Here is a 21,928-nt window from a genome sequence, read left to right on the forward strand (position 1 = left end):
CTTGTCCCACAGAGTCTCTCTCTCTCTCTCTCCTTGTCCCACGGAGTCTCTCTCTCTCTCTCTCTCTCCTTGTCCCACAGAGTCTCTCTCTCTCTCTCTCTCTCTCTCTCTCCTTGTCCCACAGAGTCTCTCTCTCTCCTTGTCCCATGGAGTCTCTCTCTCTCTCTCTCCTTGTCCCACAGAGTCTCTCTCTCTCCTTGTCCCACAGAGTCTCTCTCTCTCCTTGTCCCACAGAGTCTCTCTCTCTCTCTCTCCTTGTCCCACGGAGTCTCTCTCTCTCTCTCTCTCTCCTTGTCCCACAGAGTCAGTCTCTCTCTCTCTCTCTCTCTCTCTCTCTCTCTCTCTCCTTGTCCCACAGAGTCTCTCTCTCTCCTTGTCCCATGGAGTCTCTCTCTCTCTCTCTCCTTGTCCCACAGAGTCTCTCTCTCTCTCTCTCTCTCTCTCTCTCTCTCTCTCTCCTTGTCCCACAGAGTCTCTCTCTCTCCTTGTCCCACAGAGTCTCTCTCTCTCTCTCTCTCTCTCTCTCTCTCTCCTTGTCCCACAGAGTCTCTCTCTCTCCTTGTCCCATGGAGTCTCTCTCTCTCTCTCTCCTTGTCCCACAGAGTCTCTCTCTCTCCTTGTCCCACAGAGTCTCTCTCTCTCTCTCTCCTTGTCCCACGGAGTCTCTCTCTCTCTCTCTCTCTCCTTGTCCCACAGAGTCTCTCTCTCTCTCTCTCTCTCTCTCTCTCCTTGTCCCACAGAGTCTCTCTCTCTCCTTGTCCCATGGAGTCTCTCTCTCTCTCTCTCCTTGTCCCACAGAGTCTCTCTCTCTCCTTGTCCCACAGAGTCTCTCTCTCTCTCTCTCCTTGTCCCACGGAGTCTCTCTCTCTCTCTCTCTCTCCTTGTCCCACAGAGTCAGTCTCTCTCTCTCTCTCTCTCTCTCTCTCTCTCTCTCTCTCCTTGTCCCACAGAGTCTCTCTCTCTCCTTGTCCCATGGAGTCTCTCTCTCTCTCTCTCCTTGTCCCACAGAGTCTCTCTCTCTCTCTCTCTCTCTCTCTCTCTCTCTCTCTCCTTGTCCCATGGAGTCTCTCTCTCTCTCTCTCCTTGTCCCACGGAGTCTCTCTCTCTCCTTGTCCCACGGAGTCTCTCTCTCTCCTTGTCCCACGGAGTCTCTCTCTCTCCTTGTCCCACGGAGTCTCTCTCTCTCCTTGTCCCACGGAGTCTCTCTCTCTCCTTGTCCCACGGAGTCTCTCTCTCTCCTTGTCCCACGGAGTCTCTCTCTCTCCTTGTCCCACGGAGTCTCTCTCTCTCCTTGTCCCACGGAGTCTCTCTCTCTCCTTGTCCCACGGAGTCTCTCTCTCTCCTTGTCCCACGGAGTCTCTCTCTCTCTCTCTCCTTGTCCCACGGAGTCTCTCTCTCTCTCTCTCTCTCTCTCTCTCTCTCTCTCTCTCTATCCTTGTCCCACGGAGTCTCTCTCCCTCCTGCAGTCTTTCACTCTCTTTCACAGAGTCTCACTGTCTCCCTCCTAGAGTCATTGGCTGTGTGCGAAATCACGTGCTACTACACAGCAGGTGAAAAGCAGTACCCCAGAGGGGTAGTATGTCCGAATTCTCAGTAGGCGAGAAATACCCGGATGGTGTACAGCTTCCGGTGAGATTTTGCAGCGTCACAGCGTTCGAAACATTTTTATGTGATCTCCAGCATGCCTTAGCCGGCCAAGCTAACAGCAATGAATTAACAGCGGCCTGTTAACCCCGCCCACATTACATTACTAATTCAGTTCACTTTCCTGATGGGCATTTTACCGTTAGTGCGCTTGCTTTAATCTGGTGGCCCCTTTAAGATTTTTGTGTTCATGATGGCATCGAAGGTCACATGATGACAGTGCCAACATGGCGGATGTAGTATGTCCGGGATGGTAGTCATAATACACACACAACCTGATTAGTACGTACTGTTTCGACGGTCATGCAGTATCGAATGGAGTTTGATTTCGGACGCAGGCATTCTCCCTCCTGTAGTCTCTCCCTCTCTGTCCCAGAGTCTCTCTCTCTCTCGCTCTCTCTTTTCCCTTGAGTCTCTTCTGTAGTCTCCCAATCTCTCCCTTGGAATCTCTCTCTCTTTCTTCCACATTTCTCCCTCTCTGTCTCGGTGTCTCTCTCAGAGCCATTCTCTTTCCCAGAGTCGGTCACTCTCGGTCTCCCTCTCTGTCACTTCTGCTCTCTCCCGAGTGTCTCTCTTTCTCTCTCGCTCACCACTTTCTCCCTGTATTTCAGTCTCTTCGTTCTGGGGTCTCTCGCTTCCTCTTGCAGTCTCTCTGAATACTGTAGCTCGATCACTGCATACGAACGGTGTGCGTCGGGAGCGTGATCCTGCAAGACACAACAAAAAAAAAAGGTTTTACTCTCATCCAGGTAGGAGCAGCATTCATTCACTTTCTGTGGTTGCTAATTGGGTTATATTTTTTTGAAGCCAATTATGATGATCAGAAGTAGAACCGCGAGTAATAACTGCGGGAACCGGAGGAAGTGGTCAGACTTTCTGTACAGAAGGGTAGGGTCGGTCAGGATTCCTTCGGGAGCGGGCGGGAGTGGGATTAAAACCAGACAACTATGAAGCCATTAGGAAAGCATCAACTCTTTATCTGAACCTGTCCAAAAGGACAGCATGACTCCGTCCCTGTGTGTGTTGGGCTTATCGGAATCGTACGCACCCACACAGACACATGGAGCCATGGAATGGAAAGTTTCAAGAAAGTTTCCCTTTGTGTGTGTGTGTGTGTGTGTTGTTTTTTATTATTTCAGCTTTCTCTCTTCCTCGCAGCCTCCATCTGGGTTTAATTTGTACTTCCTGCATTCGGCCCGGTTTTCTGCTCAGCCTTTTTCGCCGATTTTCCGATTTGAACCTATACAATATTAAATGCGTTATTGCTAACAGTCCTTTAGGCACGCCGTTGTGTTGGCCTCATGGTCAGTGGTGCACTAGTTCGGTGCCTTGCTAGCTTTGCTAAAAGTCCAGCTGTGCTCACGTTGCTCTGGCTAAGTTCCCTAAAGTCATCACCGTATAGCGAGACCTTCATAGTGATCCTTCAGCTTCAGCGGGTTTTTAAACCATACACTCCTTTGTTGTGTGTTTAGACAAGCAAGTGATCTTTGTTTTTCTTTTTTAAATGGAGAGAGATGTTTAGTGGGTGGTCGCCATGCCGAGAGCATTTATTTTCACCGTGTCCTGTATGGAGATGCATTTTCGGAAGAGTTTAACGGTAAACTGGTAACTATAACTGAGCAATTTGTGTGGTCTAAGGAGAAAAAAATTGCTAATAGGGCTGTCTTTGCAATAATGGAGGCTGATGATGTCATTAAACATCGATTATGTTTATGATTGAGCGGCCCTAGTTTGGTTTAAATGCGTAAGTTGCGTTTGATATTAGACTACCTTTTAATATTGCTTGGTGTAATTGCATTGCGAGACCACAGGGGGGGGGTGGATATAAACGATCCATCCATCCATTTTTCTGTACCGCTTATCCTACACAGGGTCACGGGGAGCCTTGGGGCACAAGGATGGGGTGCCACACACACACAAAGGACAATTTGGAAATGCCAATCAGCCTACAGCGCATGTCTTTGAGATGCGGAGGAACCTGGAGAAGAACTTGCAAACTCCGCGTATACGCGGTGGAGATGAGAATCGAACCCCCAACCCTGGAGGTGCCTCCATATAACACATCCTGGAGATCGATTTGATCTCCATCACTCTTCTGACACGAAATACGGCTCCATCTAGTGGGCCTTCCTGATTTGACCCTGTCTGTGTGGTTTTAATAGCATGCATGTCGACCTGCTAGGTATTGGTTGCGAAGTGGTTAATTACTTGTGAAAAGTGAGCAAACAGTGCAGAACAACGTAGTGTTTGTTAATGCTATCTGGAAAGTCCCATTTGGAAAGTATCAGGGGTTCATCCTCAGTCTCTCTGTGGACTATAGTGAAATTTGAGTGAATTTTGGCATCGATGGCTTTCCATTTTCCAATTCCGTGCGTTTGCTCTTGGAACTTTTTCATCTTTTGTTATTCTGTACCTACGATCACGTCAAGTCAGTTTGATCTTAAACAAACTCAGAGATCATGTTTCCTCCTGTGTGTGAAACCCCGAGGGTGTGTGTATGGTTGTTGATGTGTGTGTTCTGTCGTTTGTTGTTCTCCTTTGGTTGTAACAGCTCAAGTTTCTCAGAAGTCTATTCTAAAGCACCCTCTGATGTAAAGTATGCACCTGGGTTTGTGTGAGAGAGCACTCTAAAGTTCATCAGACATTCTGGGCACGGTATCGTCCCTAACTGATGTGTATTACGTGTGTGATTCCATATGTGGTTCTGTAAATTTGCATTAGGGTTGTGTGTGTGACCCTCTGACCGTAACGAAGAAGGGCGTGTGGCATCCCTCCTGTGAGGAAACGTGCTGTATCAGTGCGATTTCGAAAAAATAACACCAAAATTCAGACTATATATAAAACCAAACCTGCAGTCCCACCCTGCTTTAGTTCCTGTTTGTGGTGATTTATCTCTCACCGCCCAAACAGCTGTGGTGTAAATGAAGCTATGCTCGTTTTCCTGTCATGAGAGAGGTGACCTTCATTTGACCTTCAGCTGAATGAAATTGGCTGCATCAAAGTCCAGCTTCACGCTTGACCAATCAGTCAGCGCTATCGCCCTTTCTCGTTTTACTGCTTTCTGCCTTCGTATTCTTCCAGCACAAAAGTTCAATTATCTCCAAAGCACAAACTTAAACTTCCTGTGAAAATTATTTCCTATTAAAATGAATTTCCCACTAGGTGGTGGAGGCACTGTGTATCTGCGCGTCCATCTGAGATTCTCGTTACTGTGATCTCTCACGAACGAGTGGTTGAATGTTTGTCGGAGTTATATGGAATTTTCACTGTAACCAGCAGATGAACTGTTTAGATTTTGGAATGAATCCAAACAGGGTCAAGGTCACAGCAAGGTCAAATGTCTGAGCTAGTTGTTCTTCAATAGAGTCCTTCCTTTTTCCTTCCCATCTAAAGTATAAGTTTAAGGCTATTTCAGGCGTACAAATTAGTAAACCTGTTGGCCTCGGAGGCATCAATGGTCCATCTTAAACCCGAATGAGACTTTCTCGATATTTGTAGATGTTTCTAAAAGTTTATTGATTATTCTAGAAGTTATTAGACATGTTTAGATGTTTGTAGATATTTGGAGATGTGTTTAGACCTTTTATAGAGAATTGCAGACATTTCTAGATGACTGTAGATGCTTGTAGACGTTTCTGGATGTTTTCACACATTTCTAGATTTTTCCAGAAGTTTATAGACATTTGTGGATATTTTTGTAGATGTATATGGAGGTTTTCAGACCTAATTTCTAATTGTGTGCAGACATTTTTAGAAGTATGTAGATGTTTTTAGAAAAGTAAAGGTTTGTAGAAATTGGGAGATGTGTGTAGACCTTTTATAGACATTTGCAGACACTTCTAAACATTTGTAGATGCTTGTAGAAGTTTCTGGAAGCTTTCAGACATTTCTAGCTATTTTTGTTGGAGTCTGAAGATGCTTGTAGATGTTTCTCGATGTTTTTTCAGACATTTCTAGGTCTTTGTAGAAGTTTGTAGATGTTTCAGACATTTCTAGATGTCTAGACATTTATATACGTTTGGAGATGTTTTTAGGAGTTTACATATAATTTTTTTTGTAGAGGTTTGTAGATTCTTGTAGATGTTTATGGATGTTTTCAGACATTTCTAGATGTGTAGATATTTGTAAAATCTTAAGGATGTTTTGAGAGGTTTGTAGATGCTTCTACAAGTCTTTACACAGTTTTTGATGTAGAAGTTTCTAGCTGTTTTTAGGCATTTCTAGTTGTTTGTGGATGTTTCTAGAAGTTTTTGGAGATTTCATGAAGTTTGTAGACATTTCTAGATATCTAGAACATGTACCCTTGTCTGTCTTCTGCTTGTTGTCCATATTTCCCAGTTCTTAAGAACATATGACCATGTGAAAAGCACAAATCACAAGTTTCTAACGCTGTTTGTTGAGTCTGCCGCAGTGTACACATCTGGCACAGTGAGCGCTACGACATTCCCTAGTGTCTGGCTGCATATGCAAACATAAATAGGTGTGGGTCACCTTGGCGAAAGATCCACTGTGGTGTGTGTGTGTGTGTGTGAGTGTGTGTGTGTGTGAAGGCTGGTATGTGGAGGCGTGTGAGCCTGTAATGCTTTAAAGGCATGGCTGGATCATATTTGATACTGTAAGCTGAAATCAGATCTCTGAACCGTGCTAAGCTATGCCAGGCCTCTGGTCCGGACCCAAATATACGTCACCAAGCACCATTAGTATGCTCTGTGTTTACGGCAGGGTTTCTTTTTAAACCTTGCGTTGGCCACAGCCTTGTAAGGTTGCCACAAAATATAATTTGGGTTCCATTCGATTTGCTACAAAATTGTTTTATATCCTGATTGGCAAATCTGTGCACCTGAGATCACTTTTGTACTTTTAACTGAAAGAAGCAGGAAATTGTTTAAAATTGCTAGGCAATAATGTGAAAAGTTTAAATTTAAGGTACAGGTTAAAGTTAAGGTTCAAATTAGAATTAACGTTAAGGTATGAAAAAAGAAGTGTGGAGAGATTACAACCCTAGATTCTGAGGCTTTTGGCCAGAAGCTCATGGCTCTTGGGCCATCCTACTAGTTACATTTAAGTTTAAAGTTAGAATTAAAGTTAAAGATACCGGTTAATATTAAAATTAAGGTAAAGGTTAACACTAAGGTTTAAAGTTGGATTTAAGGTGAAAGACAAAGTTGAGGTGAAAGTTAAGGTTAAAGACAGAATTAAGGGTGAACTTAAGGTAAAGTTAGAGTTTAAATAAAGTTATAATTTGAATAAACATGAATTATAATTCATGTTACATAACATTTAAGGTTGAAGTTAGAATCAAAGTTAAATTTAAAGTTAGAATTAAAGTTAAAGATACTGGTTAATATTAAAGTTTAGGTAAAGGTGAACACTAAGGTTTAAAGTTAGATTTAAGGTTAAGGTCAAAGTTGAGGTGAAAGTTATGGTTAAAGACAGAATTAAGGTTAAACTTAGAGTTAAAATATAATAAATAAAGTTAAGGTTAAAATTTGAATTCATGTTGGATAGCATTTAAGGTTGAAGTTAGAATTAAAGTTAAGGTTAACATTAGATTTAAGGTGAAAGACAAAGTTGAGGTGAAAGTTAAGGTTAAAGACAGAATTAAGGGTGAACCTGAGGTAAAGTTAGAGTTTAAATAAAGTTAAGGTTAAAATTATCATTCATGTTAGATAACATTTTAAGGTTGAAGTTAGAATTAAAGTTAAGGTTAAAGTTAGAAATAACATTAGAAGTAAAATTAGAATCAAGGTTAAGTTTAAATTCATGGTTAAAGTTTTTTTTAAAAAAAATAAAGATATACACAGAAGTGATTTGCAACCGTTGATTCTTTAGCTCTTGGCCAGAAAAATGTATCGTAGGTATACACAAGGCCTCACAGACTTTTAAGACTGAGATTTGAGACGATCCCAATATAATCTTGGCCCGATTTTGTAACAGACTGAGCAAACATAGCTACTGATTCATATGTTTGCAGAGTTTTGTGTTGATTTGGGGATCATCTGTGAGAGGTCCAGCTGGTTATTTCTGTGAGATTTCATGCTTAATGGGGTGTAGCTGCATTCTTTCCCGCCTGCTTTATCTCCTCTCTGTTTAATCATATGTCTTGAAAAAGATGGGCTGCGGTTAAGGCTGTGCGTGTGGCTAGGCGTGTGATTGTGTGCACATACAGTATACGGGGGAGTGAGTGTGCGAGTGGTCATATGCAAATAAATGCAAATGTAAGCCAGTCTGCTGTCCTAAAGCTTTTCCTGTAGAGAGACCCAAATTGCACCGTCCTCCTACTGCGTTACAGAACACGCGCGCACACACATGTGCACACACGCACACACATATCACACATCACTTTCGTTATGTCAGAGCCTTGCACTACCGCACACTTCTTGGAGCAAGATAGCTTTCTCATAGCTTCATTTTTCTTTTAGCGTGTGACTGATGCATGTTGCAATCAGATACAGAAGATATCACAGAATATAAGATCTTACTCTTTTTAGATGAGTCACTTTTTTACTTTCTTTCCTCATTCTTGTTGTTTTCTGTTTACCCTCAAGCCTTTATTATAACTCTGTAAACTGTTTTGCATCTAAACCTGCCAGCATAAATCAACCTGCGGTTTGGCACGTCGGGTTAAAACACAAACATCGCATAAACAGTCAAAACCTGACACGGCTCTGGCTCGACGAAGCCGTCCCTGAGAACACTCTCTCAACAAAACGAGCTGCGTTTCAGGGTTTTCTTTTCCTTCCATTTTCTCACAAGCTCAATACATGGTTCCTCTCAAGGTTTCTTCCTTATGTTTTCTCAGGGAGTCATTGTTCTTACTTTGATATGTCTTGTGAGTTAGCTTTTAGCTTTGCAACCGCAGGTAATGTTCCTGATTTTATTATTTTTTTCTTTTCTCAGTTCACTCTGAAGGAATACCTAAATTTTGGTCTAGACTCTTGTTCAGCCATATTGAAGAGTCTGCATAGTAAATAATGATGAATGAGTGATGGTATGATTTCAGTCCGAGCTAGCCACTGTTTTCTAATCATGTTCACTAAAGCTCATCTAACACAATTATTTACTGAGGGTATTTTTTCAGGTTAGTGAAACAAATTCAATAAGATTAGTTCTTCTGTCAAATATAAGCTAACACATGTGAACTAATGCTAGCTGTTATGTGTGTCAGGTTGTAGGCTAGTTGTTGGGAACAGCAAATGACTTCTGGCAAACAAGATATGGCAGTTGATTTATGTTGTTTAAGTTAAGGTTAAAGTTACTTTTAAAATTAAAGTTAAGGTAAAGATAAAAATTAAGGTTCAAGTTACGGGTAAGGTAAAAGAAAAAGTTCAGTTTTAAGCTATGGTTAACATTATGGCTAATGTTAAGTAAGCTTCAAGTTAGAGTTAAAGTTAAGGTTGCAGTTACAATTAAAGGTAGAGTTAAGGTTGAGGTTAAGATTAAAGGTAGAGTTAAGGTTGAGGTTAAGATTAAAGGTAGAGTTAAAGTTGAGGTTAATATTAAAGGTAGAGTTAAAGTTGAGGTTAAGATTAAAGGTAGAGTTGAAGTTGAGGTTAAAATTAAAGACACAGTTAAGTTGAGGTTAAAATTTAGAGTTGAGGTTGAAGTTAAAATTAAGGGTAAAATTAAAGATAAAAAATGAAGGTTAAATTGAATATATCCCACGGTCAGAGTGTCACGTCCATCTGCCATATTTTGAAACATTCATTGAGCTTTTATCCATTGAATGGAGTTATGGAAAATGTGAACCTAAGAAACTGGGAGCTCCATTTTTTTCAAAGGGCTGAAAGAATTTTCTTCAAGAACGATACACGATGTGGCACCGCCTTCAGAAACTTCAGAAGCCTTTGATTCTCGGGAGTCAGAAAAAATGCTGCCTGTTTAAGCAGACTCTTCTTAAATAAAATACCGTGTTGCGTTTTACTATATAACCAATATGTCTCCAGTGCTGGGAGCCACGTTACACTTTGTGCTCCGTCGTTCTGGCGAGCTTTCAAGTGGCTGTTGTGTATCATCACGGGACACTCGCTGTGTATCAGTGTTTTGCGACTGGGGTGAGAGATTTGCGCTTGTTGTTGGATTGGACACACGCACATATTTCCAGGTGCCACATGTCCAGGCTTGGTGTCACTACTTCATAGTACAGTAACTGCTTTACCGCCTGACATCACAGTAATTTATTAGTTAGTTGCAGAATTCGTGCTACAGTGTGTGTGTGTGTGTGTGAGAAAGAAGGATGTGGATTGAAGGTGTGTGTAATTTGGTGATGTGTTGGTGTCCAAAAATCCTTATCCATTCAGTTTCACTCCCCTGATCTATTTGTCTGAGCCCTCCTTTGAGACGCCTAACAAATCCCGGCAGATTAGTTCTGACGCCGACTCGTTATCTTCACGCAGACTCGACTGTATCAGTGTGTGCACTGAGGATGTACTTGCTGTGGGAACTGATAACGTGTGCGCGAGCGTGTATCAGAGAGGCGACCGATGGATACTGTCGTCTTCTGCTGTAGGAACGGGAAACCGATTCCATTTCCTCTTCTGCTCAAGTGGGATGGACAGGAAGTGGTCTTGTTTTTGCATCGAGGGAGTAGAGGACAGTAGCTTTTGAATGGGAGATGAACCGGTGTGTGTGAGAGACTGTGTGCGGTGTCATCTTATTTCCTTTCATTCATGCTCAGGTCTTAGGGTCACTTTATATGATGTTTAAATCCCATGTATGAAAGCAAATCGCACCTAACAGTCGAGGGGCGCAGTAAGGCTATTGCCCCCGTGATGTCATAAAGGTCTTCGCCTCGGTGATGGATGCGTTCAGGATGAACCTGGCGTGAGGCCTTGATCCCACTCGGGCCTTTTGCGCTGTTACAAAGGGACAGGAAAACGCTAGACAGCATGATATGTATTGTTTTTGGCTCTTGTACAGCATGTCAGAAGAGATTTAAAATAGTCCTCTTTTAGTGTCCGTGTTTTTACACCAGAGCTACATGTGGTGTTGAACACTCTGGAGTGAGACGTCACCTGGTTGTGTAGTGTGTGTGTTTAAAGCATTGACGTCAGTCACGCTAAAAAGAGACACCTGATACGTTTATGATGTCTCTTATCTTTGAGCGTTATTGACATTGCCGCCGAGCCAGGAAGTACAGGTAAAGGTTTGAGAAGACAATAATGATAATGAGAGATCTATTTATTTATTTATTTATTTTTAGAAATATTCACTTTTTTAACGGATGTCTCTGTATTTGAAACATTTTGACACATGAAAAATCTCATTAGAAGGATGTTATGCTGTTTTGATTGGTACTATTTTGCTCTCCCCCTCCCCCCGACCTCATTTAATGCAAAATTTTCCATTGCAGATTATATAATCAGCAAAAACTAAATAAATTTATTTCTCAGTCAATTGTTTGTATTTCTCAATTGTCGCAAGAGACACCCACGTTTTATTTCGAACGTTTTTCAATTCAATCGTAGATGCGTTGTGAAAGATTTTGAGCTACGTTCGCTTGTTTTCGCCGCCATTTGAAAATCATGGGGTGCGCAAACTTTTGCACCCGACCCTACAAGATAGGTGCGTGTAACCCACTGTGCGTGATTTAATTAATAGTACATATTGCATTGTAGTAATGTCATGCTGGTGAAGCTAATCTGATGAACACGGGCATTTTCAACGGCGCCGAGAGAGACAGAAGATTCTGGAAGTTTTATGTCTGGAGCTGGGAAAGAGCGAGTGATATTGGTTTTGTGCTGTTTATATTTAAACGTTTTAAAATAGCACACTCTGTTGCACTCTGTGTTTCCACCAGCTGTTTTGTTTTTTCCACGCGTTACATTTTTTTAAAGGCTTCGTTTGGGCTCTGTGGTTAGTGTTTGGGATTTGTGAGGTCCTCTTGTTGCTTGTGTCTGGGATTCAGATTGACATTTGGGCTTTTAGTTCATGTCCCAATTTGCATCAATAAAACACAAGCGCAATCATGTGGAAGAGGAATTAAGCACGATTGGGTAGATCTACGGGAAGAGGACAGTCCATTATCAACCTGTGGGGGTGTGTTTGTGTGTTGCGGTGTTGGAGGGAAATTGATGCATCTTGGGTCAGTTCAGTTTTATTTCCCCATGATCTTACCATTATAATGCTTTGATCTTAATGTTGTCCTTTAATATCCTTTAAAATATAGTCGTTGCCTAATTGCTAGTATCACTTTATGGTGTGTGTTGTGGGGTGGTGAGTAGGTGGAAATGGGTATTACAAAGGTCACGGACTGTTTACAACTTGAACATTGGCCTTTTCCCCTCAACTTTACTTCCTGACTAGCCTGTAGATTACTTGGTATTCTTAGCAAACGTTTATATGACTAGCGCAGTGTAAGCAAGTGTGTGTGTGAATCCTTCCATAATTGAATTTCTTGACTTTCTTTGCACGTTCCACCCACATTTGATCAATAATTTCATTGTTTTCAAGACAAAAGCTAGAAGGAAACTCTGGGTAATGTCAGGTCCAGTTCATCAGAAACCCAGGTCCGGTGTGGTTCACAATGAAAACCTTGACCTTACAGGACTTCCTCTGAGCATTTATCTCCCATCAGCGCTCGGCCACGAAACCGCACGTGTTAGACGCTGGAGCTCGTCACAGCCTGCTGTCGTTTTTCCTCGACCCGCTGGGAACTGCTGGAGAAAAACAGTCGCCATTTCCATCACAGAAACAGCACTTCCTGTTCAAGGGGTGGACCATTTTAAAATCTGGTTTGTTTGAGTGGAGTTTGTTGGGTTTGTACAGTCCAGATCTAACGTGGACATATAGCAAACACTTTTTTTGTGTATGCTAAATTGTTTATTGTGCTTCAGGGATAGGGATGTATGAACAGGAACAGGGTAAGGATGTACCAGTATGATACTGTGCATCGCTATTGTATGCTAGTGACGAGTTCCTTGCAACTCTTGCTGGTCCTCATTTTGCATGTATTGGTTCTTGCTGGTCCTCATTATGTTGGTTCTTGTTTGTATATCACTACATGCTGTAACGGATACCTGATTACCTCCCTTGCACGTCATTTAAACAATGGGAACTAGTTTATATACTGTATACAAAAAAAATAAACGTTTTAGGAAATATATTGTTCGTGTGCAGTGTTTGGACCAAGACGATCAGTGATTGGAGTGAACCGACCAGACAAAGAAACGCCTCCGAAGTGATTGAGAGCGGCCCAATAAAACACTTGCTATTGATCAGAGCTTTCCAAGACATGATTATCATTAACGTCCTCTCCGGTGCCTGTGTGTGCAGGAGTTGTGCATCGCGATATTGCGTTCGCAACTTCTGCACTTCTATCCCACGTATATAGAGATCGTCTAAACACTTTTCCGAATATGCTAGAAAGGCCACAACGCATTTATGAGCACGAATCAACCACATTAATATTCTTACCCCGTTAACAGTCAATGCTTCGCCTCCCTCAAGTTGACGGATGGCTTTCCCGAGAGAGAGGAGTGGGAACCGTATTGAAGTGGTTTAGCGAACACATACCTAGCCATTACTCCTACTCGTTTGTTCTGCCTGAGCGCATTTCCTCTCCGCTCCTTGACTGACTGTTTCGTCTCTGGAGCCAATTCAACTCGAGTATCTCTGAATCATTCGTGAGTCACTGTTTGACGACAGGAGGTCAGGACATGCTTTTACCTGGCTAGTTTCCAAGTCGTCATGATTTCTGGACTGCCGCTAGAATCGCGCTCTAATTGAGATGTTGTAAACACCGGTCGGAAGTAGCCGAAACAACGCAACGTTGATTCCATGGACTCCTGAAGTGTTTACCAAGTGAGAATTCCAGAAATGTGCCTGTTGCACATTATTCGAATATGGTACCTGAACGTCGGCCACTAAGAGTCTTGACGTCTCTCATGTTCTTTGGTTGTGGGAAGACCACGTTTGTAAACGGTGTAAATGTAGAAACTTGTTTGTTGTTTAACAGCGATTCGCATTTGCGTAATCGGAGTGTGTTTTCAAAAGTCGCGCCGTAGTTTTGCTATGTGATGCCTCAGGTGGAAAAACCCGTCTGCTGGTTTATGCTGTAAACAGTAATTAAGTAGTGGTGTTACTTCGAGCAATTACAGGAACGCAGATAAACCAATCTGACCTCCATCAACCACCACTTGTTTGTCAGTAAAAATGCTATTTGCAGTCACTCTTTATGAAAGCAGTAGCTTTAAACGGTGTCTTCTGAGTTTGGGGCTCCTATCAGAATTTCAAGCTTAGCAAAATGGGTAAGCAATGGAAAAACTGGTTCGGGTAAGGTTTGGGTATCAGTGTAAAGTTCTGTCCACGGATTTTAACCATATTCGGGAGCTCTTGCCTGGTTTGTGGCTCCGATAAAAGACCACAATGTTTCTCAACACCGCTGAGCCAGGATTCGCAAACCCCCTCGGGCAGTCCGTGTGACCGTCATTCACAGCTCTGCGGGTGTGTGATTTAGAGGGCATCTGACCGAAGCGCTAACGATCCACCACCGTCTAAGCGCCCTGTAGGTAATTCGAGGACATGCCCTTGTGTTTTAATTAAAGCCCATAAGCAGGGAAAAGCCAGGACCCCCTGCCAGTTCTGAAAAGGGCCCGAGTCATTAACGGTAGAAACAGTTGGCATGTTGCATCCCGTCGAAATAAAAGCAGCTTGCTCTATATTATGAGGGTAGACCGTCGACCAGAGCCATCCGAACAATGTTTGGTTACTTTTGCATAAGTGATAAAGAGATAAAACGTACAAGGAACACTTGTTCAAGCTGACCGACTAATTTAGCGTAGTGCTTATGAAACTGTGGCTGGACAGCATCTACTCTGGCAAGCCCTCCTGTTTGGCCTCGATCTATACACAAAACACAACCCAGACTGCTGTCCACAGCACTTTCTCAATTTGCTTAGCTTTCTGAATACGGCGTCCATACCTCTCTCACATTTTATACTGAGTGAGTGTGATTAGTGTGTTAGTTTGTGTGGGTTTCTGGTAGTGAGAGGAGCATAATGGCCATTTTTCAGTCACAATGCAGATATTTCGCTATGTGCGGTCCCTGTTTGTATTTACACAAATGTAATCAAGCACATGACAAAGATGGTTATCTGTGTGTGTGTGTGTGGGTGTGTTTATGGCTCCTAGAGTTCTCGAGGAGATGGGTGGATATTTGTCCTCCAGGCAGTGCTGGTTTCCTGCTCCTTTCTGTCTGTCTAGCATCCGCCTAGCCATGCATTTCTCTGTGCATCCATCCATCCTTCCATTCGTCTCCTCAAACATCTGTTCATTTATCCACCCATCCATCCATCCATCGATTTATCCACCCGTCTGTCTATCCTCCTATTTGTCTATTCATCCACATATCCATTTGTTTATTCATCCATACAGTATATCTATTTATCCCTTTTTCTTTTCATCCATTTATCCATGCATCCATTTGTCTATTCATCCATCTGTCCATCTTTCTATTTGTCCGTTTATCCATCTGTCCGTCTGTCCATTTGTCTGTCCATCCGTTTTTCCATTTGTCTATTCATCTGTCTATCCATTTAGCCGTCCATCCATCTATCTAGTTATCCGTCTATCCATCTGTGTGTTTATCCACCCGTTTGTCTGTTCATCCATTTATCTAACCGCCCACCTTTCCATTGAGCAATGCGTCCATCCACCTTTCCATTCGTCTATTCACCCATCTGTCCATCTTTCCACCTATCAATCCTTCTGTTTGTCTGTTCATCAGCCTGTCCATCTGTCCATTTATTAATCTGTCCGTTCATCCGTCCATCCTTCCCTCATCCTCAGACTGTAGTCATTGGGTTATAAAAGCCAAACAGGGTTAGTATTCGTTTATGCAGTGCACTGGTTTAAATTCTACACGCCATGGTCGCCGGTCACAGGTTGTCCTGTGTCCTCTAGGTGTATCTCTTTTGTCCCTTGTGTATCTCCACCTGCTGAAGATCAGTATTAATTATGTAAAACATGGCGATTTATCATTAGGGCATGGTTACATTTCTGAAGTTTCCTCAGTGCGTCACTTTCTGAACAGGGCTTAGAAGGAATGTGGTGGATTTATTTTTTGTTTGTTTTCCTGACTGATAACTCCGTGCGTGTGTGTGTGCGCATGTGTGAGAGAGAGAGAGATGAAAAGACAGCACGCGATAGCAACCCCATATTTTTTAAACTGTTCTCGCCAGCTTTCATCTCTAAAACTTTGGGAAGATCACACGGCAGCTTTGTGTGTGTGTGTGTGTGTGTGTGTGTGTGAGTGTGTGAGAGAGAGAGAGATGGCGGTTCATATTGAGGGTTTGTACAGTCAGATGATCTGATTGATGGGGAAAAAAAACAACTCTTTTGCCCTAAGCGTTGCTGTTCTGTGAGGAAACACATCTTACAGATTACGCTGTGCTCCAATAAGTTTTACGTAGCCAGCTAGTCAATCTGTACACTTTACCCTGCTAGCTAGCTAACTGCTGAACTTGGCCACTGGTTTAAATAACCCAGTGTAATATTTAGCATAATGCTAACTAGCTTGTGCAGTAAAATAATTCACTTGAGCAGAATTGTTGCTACTCTGTATTTGTTACTACTATAATGTTAGCATTAGCTTAGCTGACCACTTAGCCTGCTAATGTTATAAATAGATGGATAACTTGACAAATGTTGCTACTCTTTTGGGTTTGTTATCAAAACTTGTATTTAAAGTTAATCAGTATGTCAAGTCAAATGAAAGGCTAGTCGTGCAGTCACATGACCACCAACTCCTTCATCCAAGACCCAGGAGTGAATATGACTCAGCGAAATGCTACAGAAATCTGGAACTTGCTGTCAGTTTGAAGTAAATTGTACATGCTAATTGCTAAAAATATATTTTTCTTGCAGTTAGGCTAATTTCTAGCTAATTAGGATTATGTCTGTGGGCTGACTTTTTAGCTAGCTAGCTAGCTGTAACATGAGGTAAATTGGCTCAAACGAATCCTTCGCTATGAGTTAGCTAAGCGTTTTCATCTTGCGTCTGTTTTGTGTGTGCATTTATGTGTGTATTTGTGTTTGTGTGTTGCAGGTGAGACCGTGTGTGCCAGTGGTGCTAGCAGAAGGAGGAGCAGTCACACTCAGCAGGTAGGTAAAGGAGGCGTGTCACCTCTGGGTCTCAGTCTCTATGGGAAGGAGGCGTGGCCTCTATGCTGTTAGTCCTAGTGAAGGAGGTGTGGCCTCTGTGTCTCTCACACTATGGGAAGGAGGTGTGGCCTCTGTTCTGTTAGTCCTAGTCAATGGGGTGTGGCCTCTGTTCTGTCAGTTCTAGTGAAAGAAGCGTGGCCTCTGTGTTGCCAGTCCTAGTGAACGTCTCTCTCTCTCTGTCTCTCGGCTGAGTGTCACGGGTAATGTCGAGTTGGCCAGACAATTTATGATGCTGGAAAAGCACTAATGACCGTAGCAGCATTTTCCTATAAAACCTCCCGCTGCACTGTGTCTCTCTCGTTCGCTCTCTCCCTTTTTCTCTCCCTCTCGCTCTCCGCCTCTCTCAGCATGTGCGTTTTTCCGATTTATTTCCCATCACTTTGACGTCATCTGCTGCTTATATAATATTCTATAATATTAATGGTTGACATTGTGGTGTCATGCCTGTCCAGGAAAGTCAAATCCTTCATTAATGATGTCATTCGAGCAAAAACCCGACCGTACCTGCCCAAGCGTCTTCACTGTCCCGCGCCTGTAGTAAAGTGTTCTAGACTCTTCCGCCCGCATCTGTTAGACTCACCCCGACAGACTTATCCCGGCAGCTACAAGCCGGATTACGAATAAAGAGGATTGGGATTTATTTTGTTATTATAATCCACTAAATCTGTGTTTCCAACGTTCAAGTGAGAAGAACACGACTGCACGGTGTAGCACTCGGAGTCGAGTCCTAAATCGGATTTTATTTGTGTTGAATTTTAAAGTGATTATGCAAGTTAACAGTCGTCCTCCCTGAATAGACCTCCACCCTCTCTCTCTCTCTCTCTCTCTCTCTCTCTCTCTCTCTCTCTCACTCACGCGCTCTCTTTTTCTCTCAGATTAATTTGTTCCATTGCTCTTGTGAGTGTGATGTGAGTAATGGCGAGAGAGAGAGAGAGGAGCTTTGGTGACTGTCTGTGTATCAGATACACAGACCTCTGGGCAGATGGGAAAAGGGCGAAATTGAGATGGAGGAAACGCCCACATGTGATTGTTAAAGCAATCCAGTCTGAAGTTTTAGTCTCTCTCTCTGTCTCTGTTTTCTTTCTCTCTTGCGCTCGCTCTCTCCCTCTCTCTCTCTCTCCTTGTCTCCCCTGTCTGTCTTGCGCTCCCTCTCTCTTTCTTGCTGTATGTCGGTCTCTCTGTGTCTGTCTGTCCGTCTGTCTCTCACTCTCTTTCTTGTACTGAGTGTCTGGTTCTCTCTCTCTCTCTCTCAAGCCCCTCCCACTACTCCCTCTCATCTCTTCTCTTCTTTCTCTTGTCTAAATCCTCATCCCCTGCTCTGTGCCATGATGTCATGCGTGTCCGGAAAAGTCGAATTCTTCTTTAATGATGTCGCTCAGGCACGAGCCCCAGCGCTGCTCCCGATCTTAAAGCTGCACGGAGGAGAACATTTAAACATGAAAGCATGCGCTTACAGAGGCCCTGAGCTCCGAGTGCAAACCACAGTGCAGGTCAAACTTGTAGATTAGTCAACTTGTCTCGCCCTCCCTCTGTCTCTCGCCCTCCCTCTGTCTCTCGCCCTCCCTCTGTTTGTCTCTCGCCCTCCCTCTGTCTCTCGCTTTCTCTCTGTCTCGCTCCCTCTCTGTCGCACCCTTTTTCAATCCCTCTGTCCATTTTTTTCCCTGTCTCTCTCTCCCCATCTCTTTTTCTGTACCTCTCTTCCCATCTCTCTGTTTTTCTTCCTGTCTCTTTTTCCTTCCCCCCCCCCCCCCCCCCCCCGTCTCTCTCTCTCTCTCTCTCTCTCTCTCTCTCTCTCTCTCTCTCTCTCTCTCTCTTCCTGTCTCTCTCTGTTTCTAATCCGGTCTCTATCTATCCCCATGTTTCTTCCTGTATCTCTCCTCCTGTCTCTCTTGCTCCTCTCTCTCTCTCTCTGTCTCTCTGTATGTCTTGCTCTGTCTGTCTCTCTCTCCCATCTCTCTGTTTTTCTTCCTGTCTCTCTTGAGATCTGTCTCTCTCTCAGCTGTCTGTTTTCTCTGTCCCCAGTTCCTCCCTCTGACTTTCTGTTTCTGTCATGCGTGCTCTCTCTCTCTCTCTCTCTCTCTCTCTCTCTCTCTCTCTCTCTCTCTCTCTCTCTCTCTCTCTCTAATTTAATAAAGTCTGTGCTTGACTGACCTCACGCTTACAGAATGCAGCAAAACAGTATTTTGTGTGTGTGTGTGTGTGTATGAGATTGAGTGAGAATGAAATAAAGAGACCCACTCTGCTGTCTTTCCCTGATAAACACCACTAACACTACTTTGCCGTGTGTGTGTGTACACAGGTTCAAAGCTTTTCTCCCCAATAGAAGAATTTGCTAATAAACTTCAGGGCATGACCCGCTATTGGGACATGGCCAAACAATCTGCTGCTGTTTTATGGTGTTTAATAAAGTGAAGGGTGGGTGTGTGTGTGTGTGTGAGAGAGAGAGAGAGAGAGAGAGAGAGAGAGAGAAGCTGAATTCTCTATCTGAGACCTTGGAGACTCGGCTGTAGTTGGAGATGACCTTTGACTTTTAACAGATGGAAAAGTGTGTGCGCACGTGTGTGCATGTGTATGGTGGAATGCAGCTGTGCTAGAAGACAGCTAAATTCTCCCTGAGCTCGTCTCATCACTCCGTCTCTGCCCACACAAGCATTTTACCCCGAATTCCCGAGGAGGCATCGGTGCTCGCTGTGCCAGGACCGGTTGCTAGCATTAGCGCTCTTATCACCACATCGCCGTTAGCCATTCGCTAGCTTTCAGGGTAGATTTATACGTTGTGTGCTAACGGCATGTGTTTAAGATTCTCCCTGTCAGTGGATTTTATCTGTGGGGGTGCAATTAATTAATCTCTCTCACACACAAACACACACACAGCTCACTGACTGATTCACAATTCTTAAAATTCCCTTTAGGGGCGTTTTTGCTAGCTGATAAGCATCTTTCATTCTCTATTATTGGAATGTGTCTCTCACACACACCCCACATTATGACTAAATCACGCATTCTGTCATACTAAGACACTATTGTGAATCTCAGAATTATGCTAATAGCATTAAGGATGAAATGCCTTAGCATACAGAGATTAGCTGTTATTGTTTGTTACCTACATTAGCCTCGTAGCGTCAGCGCTAAATTCAGACCCCAAACACACATGCATCACTGATTTAACTCTTTAACATTTAATTCTGTGCTAATATCTGTGGTGTTTGTTTCTCCACGCTGTTGTACACCGTTTAGTAGCTAGCTAATCTGCGAATTAGCAGTTTGTTTGAGGTAGCTGTAGCCTGACCGCTGCCAGGAAGGCCAAGCTAATATAATATTTAGCCGTATTACCTAGCGTAGTTTGTGTCGTAGCTAGCTAATAGTATGCTAGGTAGTCATAGTCAGTTAGTTAGTAAGAGATGGTTTACATGATGATTCAGCAGAAATGTTGGCTAAGCTAGTGGCCTCTGGCTACATTACAGTTAATGTAGCTTACCATGAATTCATTTTCTTGTACTTTTGTAAGCTCCAGTTTGAAAAACTGACAACATCCTGTACACATCTGGCCGAAACGACATTACCGAGTCTGATGAATAGTGTTTCTTGCTTGAGGCGACATCCACAGATGTAATAGTGTCATCATATGAATAATTTTTTGCATAAATTATTTTAACAACAATCGTTGTCATGTGAGGTTTGTGTGAACCAGTTTTGTGTAAACCATGGCCATGTCCACCAGTTTCATGTAAATCATTTTGGTGTGAACCATATTCTCATGAATCTATTTATTTTTTTTTGTGTGTGAATTATTTCCATAGGAACCATTTACTCAACCTTTTTCATGTGAACCATTTTCACGTGAATCATTTTTGTAGGAATCATTTCCATTTGAACCATTAAATGGTTTGCATTTATATAGCACTTTTATCCAAAGCGCTTTACACTGTCTCATTCACCCATTCTCACACACACACACACACACACACACACACACTCACATACCAACGGTAGCGGAGCTGCCATGCAAAGCGCATTACGAAGCCAACCATTTTCACATGAATCATTTTTGTATGAATCATTTCCATGGGAACCATGACCAAGCCAACCATTTTGGTGTGAACCATTTTCACATGAATCGTTTGTGTGAACCATTTCCAAGTCGAGCTTTTTCAATTGAACCTTTTTCGAGTGAATTATTTTTACTTGAATCCATTATTTTGTGTGTGTGTGTGACCTATTATTATGCGAATCCTTTGAGAATGAAATTTTAGCTAGGATTGTTTTCGATCCCTTTTTTTCAGTACACTAATGCTGCATTCGAATAAAACTTGTAACTCGTGATTTCCAAACTGGGGGGGGACAATGAAAACGGTCCCTCGACTTGTCAACCTGGGACGGTGTCCTGAACCCGGAGTTCAGCAAGTGGAGTCGAATCAACATGGCTGCTTACATGCGTCAACAGTAAACAAAGTAGCACTTATTAATGTCGGAGTTATTCTGTATATACAAGTATTAGCTTTGGATCAGCGTCAATCATTAGTTAGCTGGTTTGCTTGTTACTAACAAAAGGGAGTGTTGGGGATGGGGGTTGGGTGATATTTTTATTTATTTATTTTTTTAGTTTGTGTGGGAGCTTTTTTTCTGGCAGGTGCATGCTGCAAATGTTAATCATCCCTTTTTAAACTGCAGAATGCGCCTGAGCAAAACAGACTGGTGTCGCTTTTAGACTGCGGGTGAACTGTAGCTATTTCAGGCAGGTATGTGGTGCGGTTTAGGGAACTCTCCGAGTGTGTATGAAGGATCAGTCGCTCTGCCCAGGGACTGCACTGCAGACTGGCGTGATTGGCTCGAGCTCAGATAATTCAGGAACTTATCTTAGCGCTCGCTTAAACTGTTCCAGACTGTTCCATTTCTGGGCAGAATTCCAGAGATACTGTAGAAGGACCTGGGATTACAGCTGGAATGATGTATTGGTATCCCGGTATGCCGTGATTGACGGAAATCTGAAATAGTGTTCTCGCTATGTTAAACCAGCACAGATAAAGAAGCATTTTTAACAGGTTTGGTGTGTTGCACTAAATTATCCACAAGCTTTTTTGTATCCACATGTTGACGATCTGGTAAACCGTCATACTGGATG

The 21,928-nt window shown here is 42.9% G+C and overlaps 1 protein-coding gene across 2 annotated transcripts in view; it reads left to right on the forward strand.

The window, feature by feature from the left end:
• add3a (adducin 3 (gamma) a) overlaps window positions 1-21,928 on the forward strand; it is a 71,634-nt gene that overhangs the window by 6,325 nt on the left and 43,381 nt on the right. For both annotated transcript variants that reach the window (XM_017458908.3, XM_017458914.3), the window contains exon 2: window positions 16,691-16,746. The gene's annotated coding sequence lies outside the window, so the exon portion shown is untranslated. The remainder of the gene's footprint in view (window positions 1-16,690; window positions 16,747-21,928) is intronic.

This window comes from Ictalurus punctatus, chromosome 27 (genome assembly GCF_001660625.3).
Source record: "Ictalurus punctatus breed USDA103 chromosome 27, Coco_2.0, whole genome shotgun sequence".
Classification (NCBI taxonomy): Eukaryota; Metazoa; Chordata; class Actinopteri; order Siluriformes; family Ictaluridae; genus Ictalurus; species Ictalurus punctatus.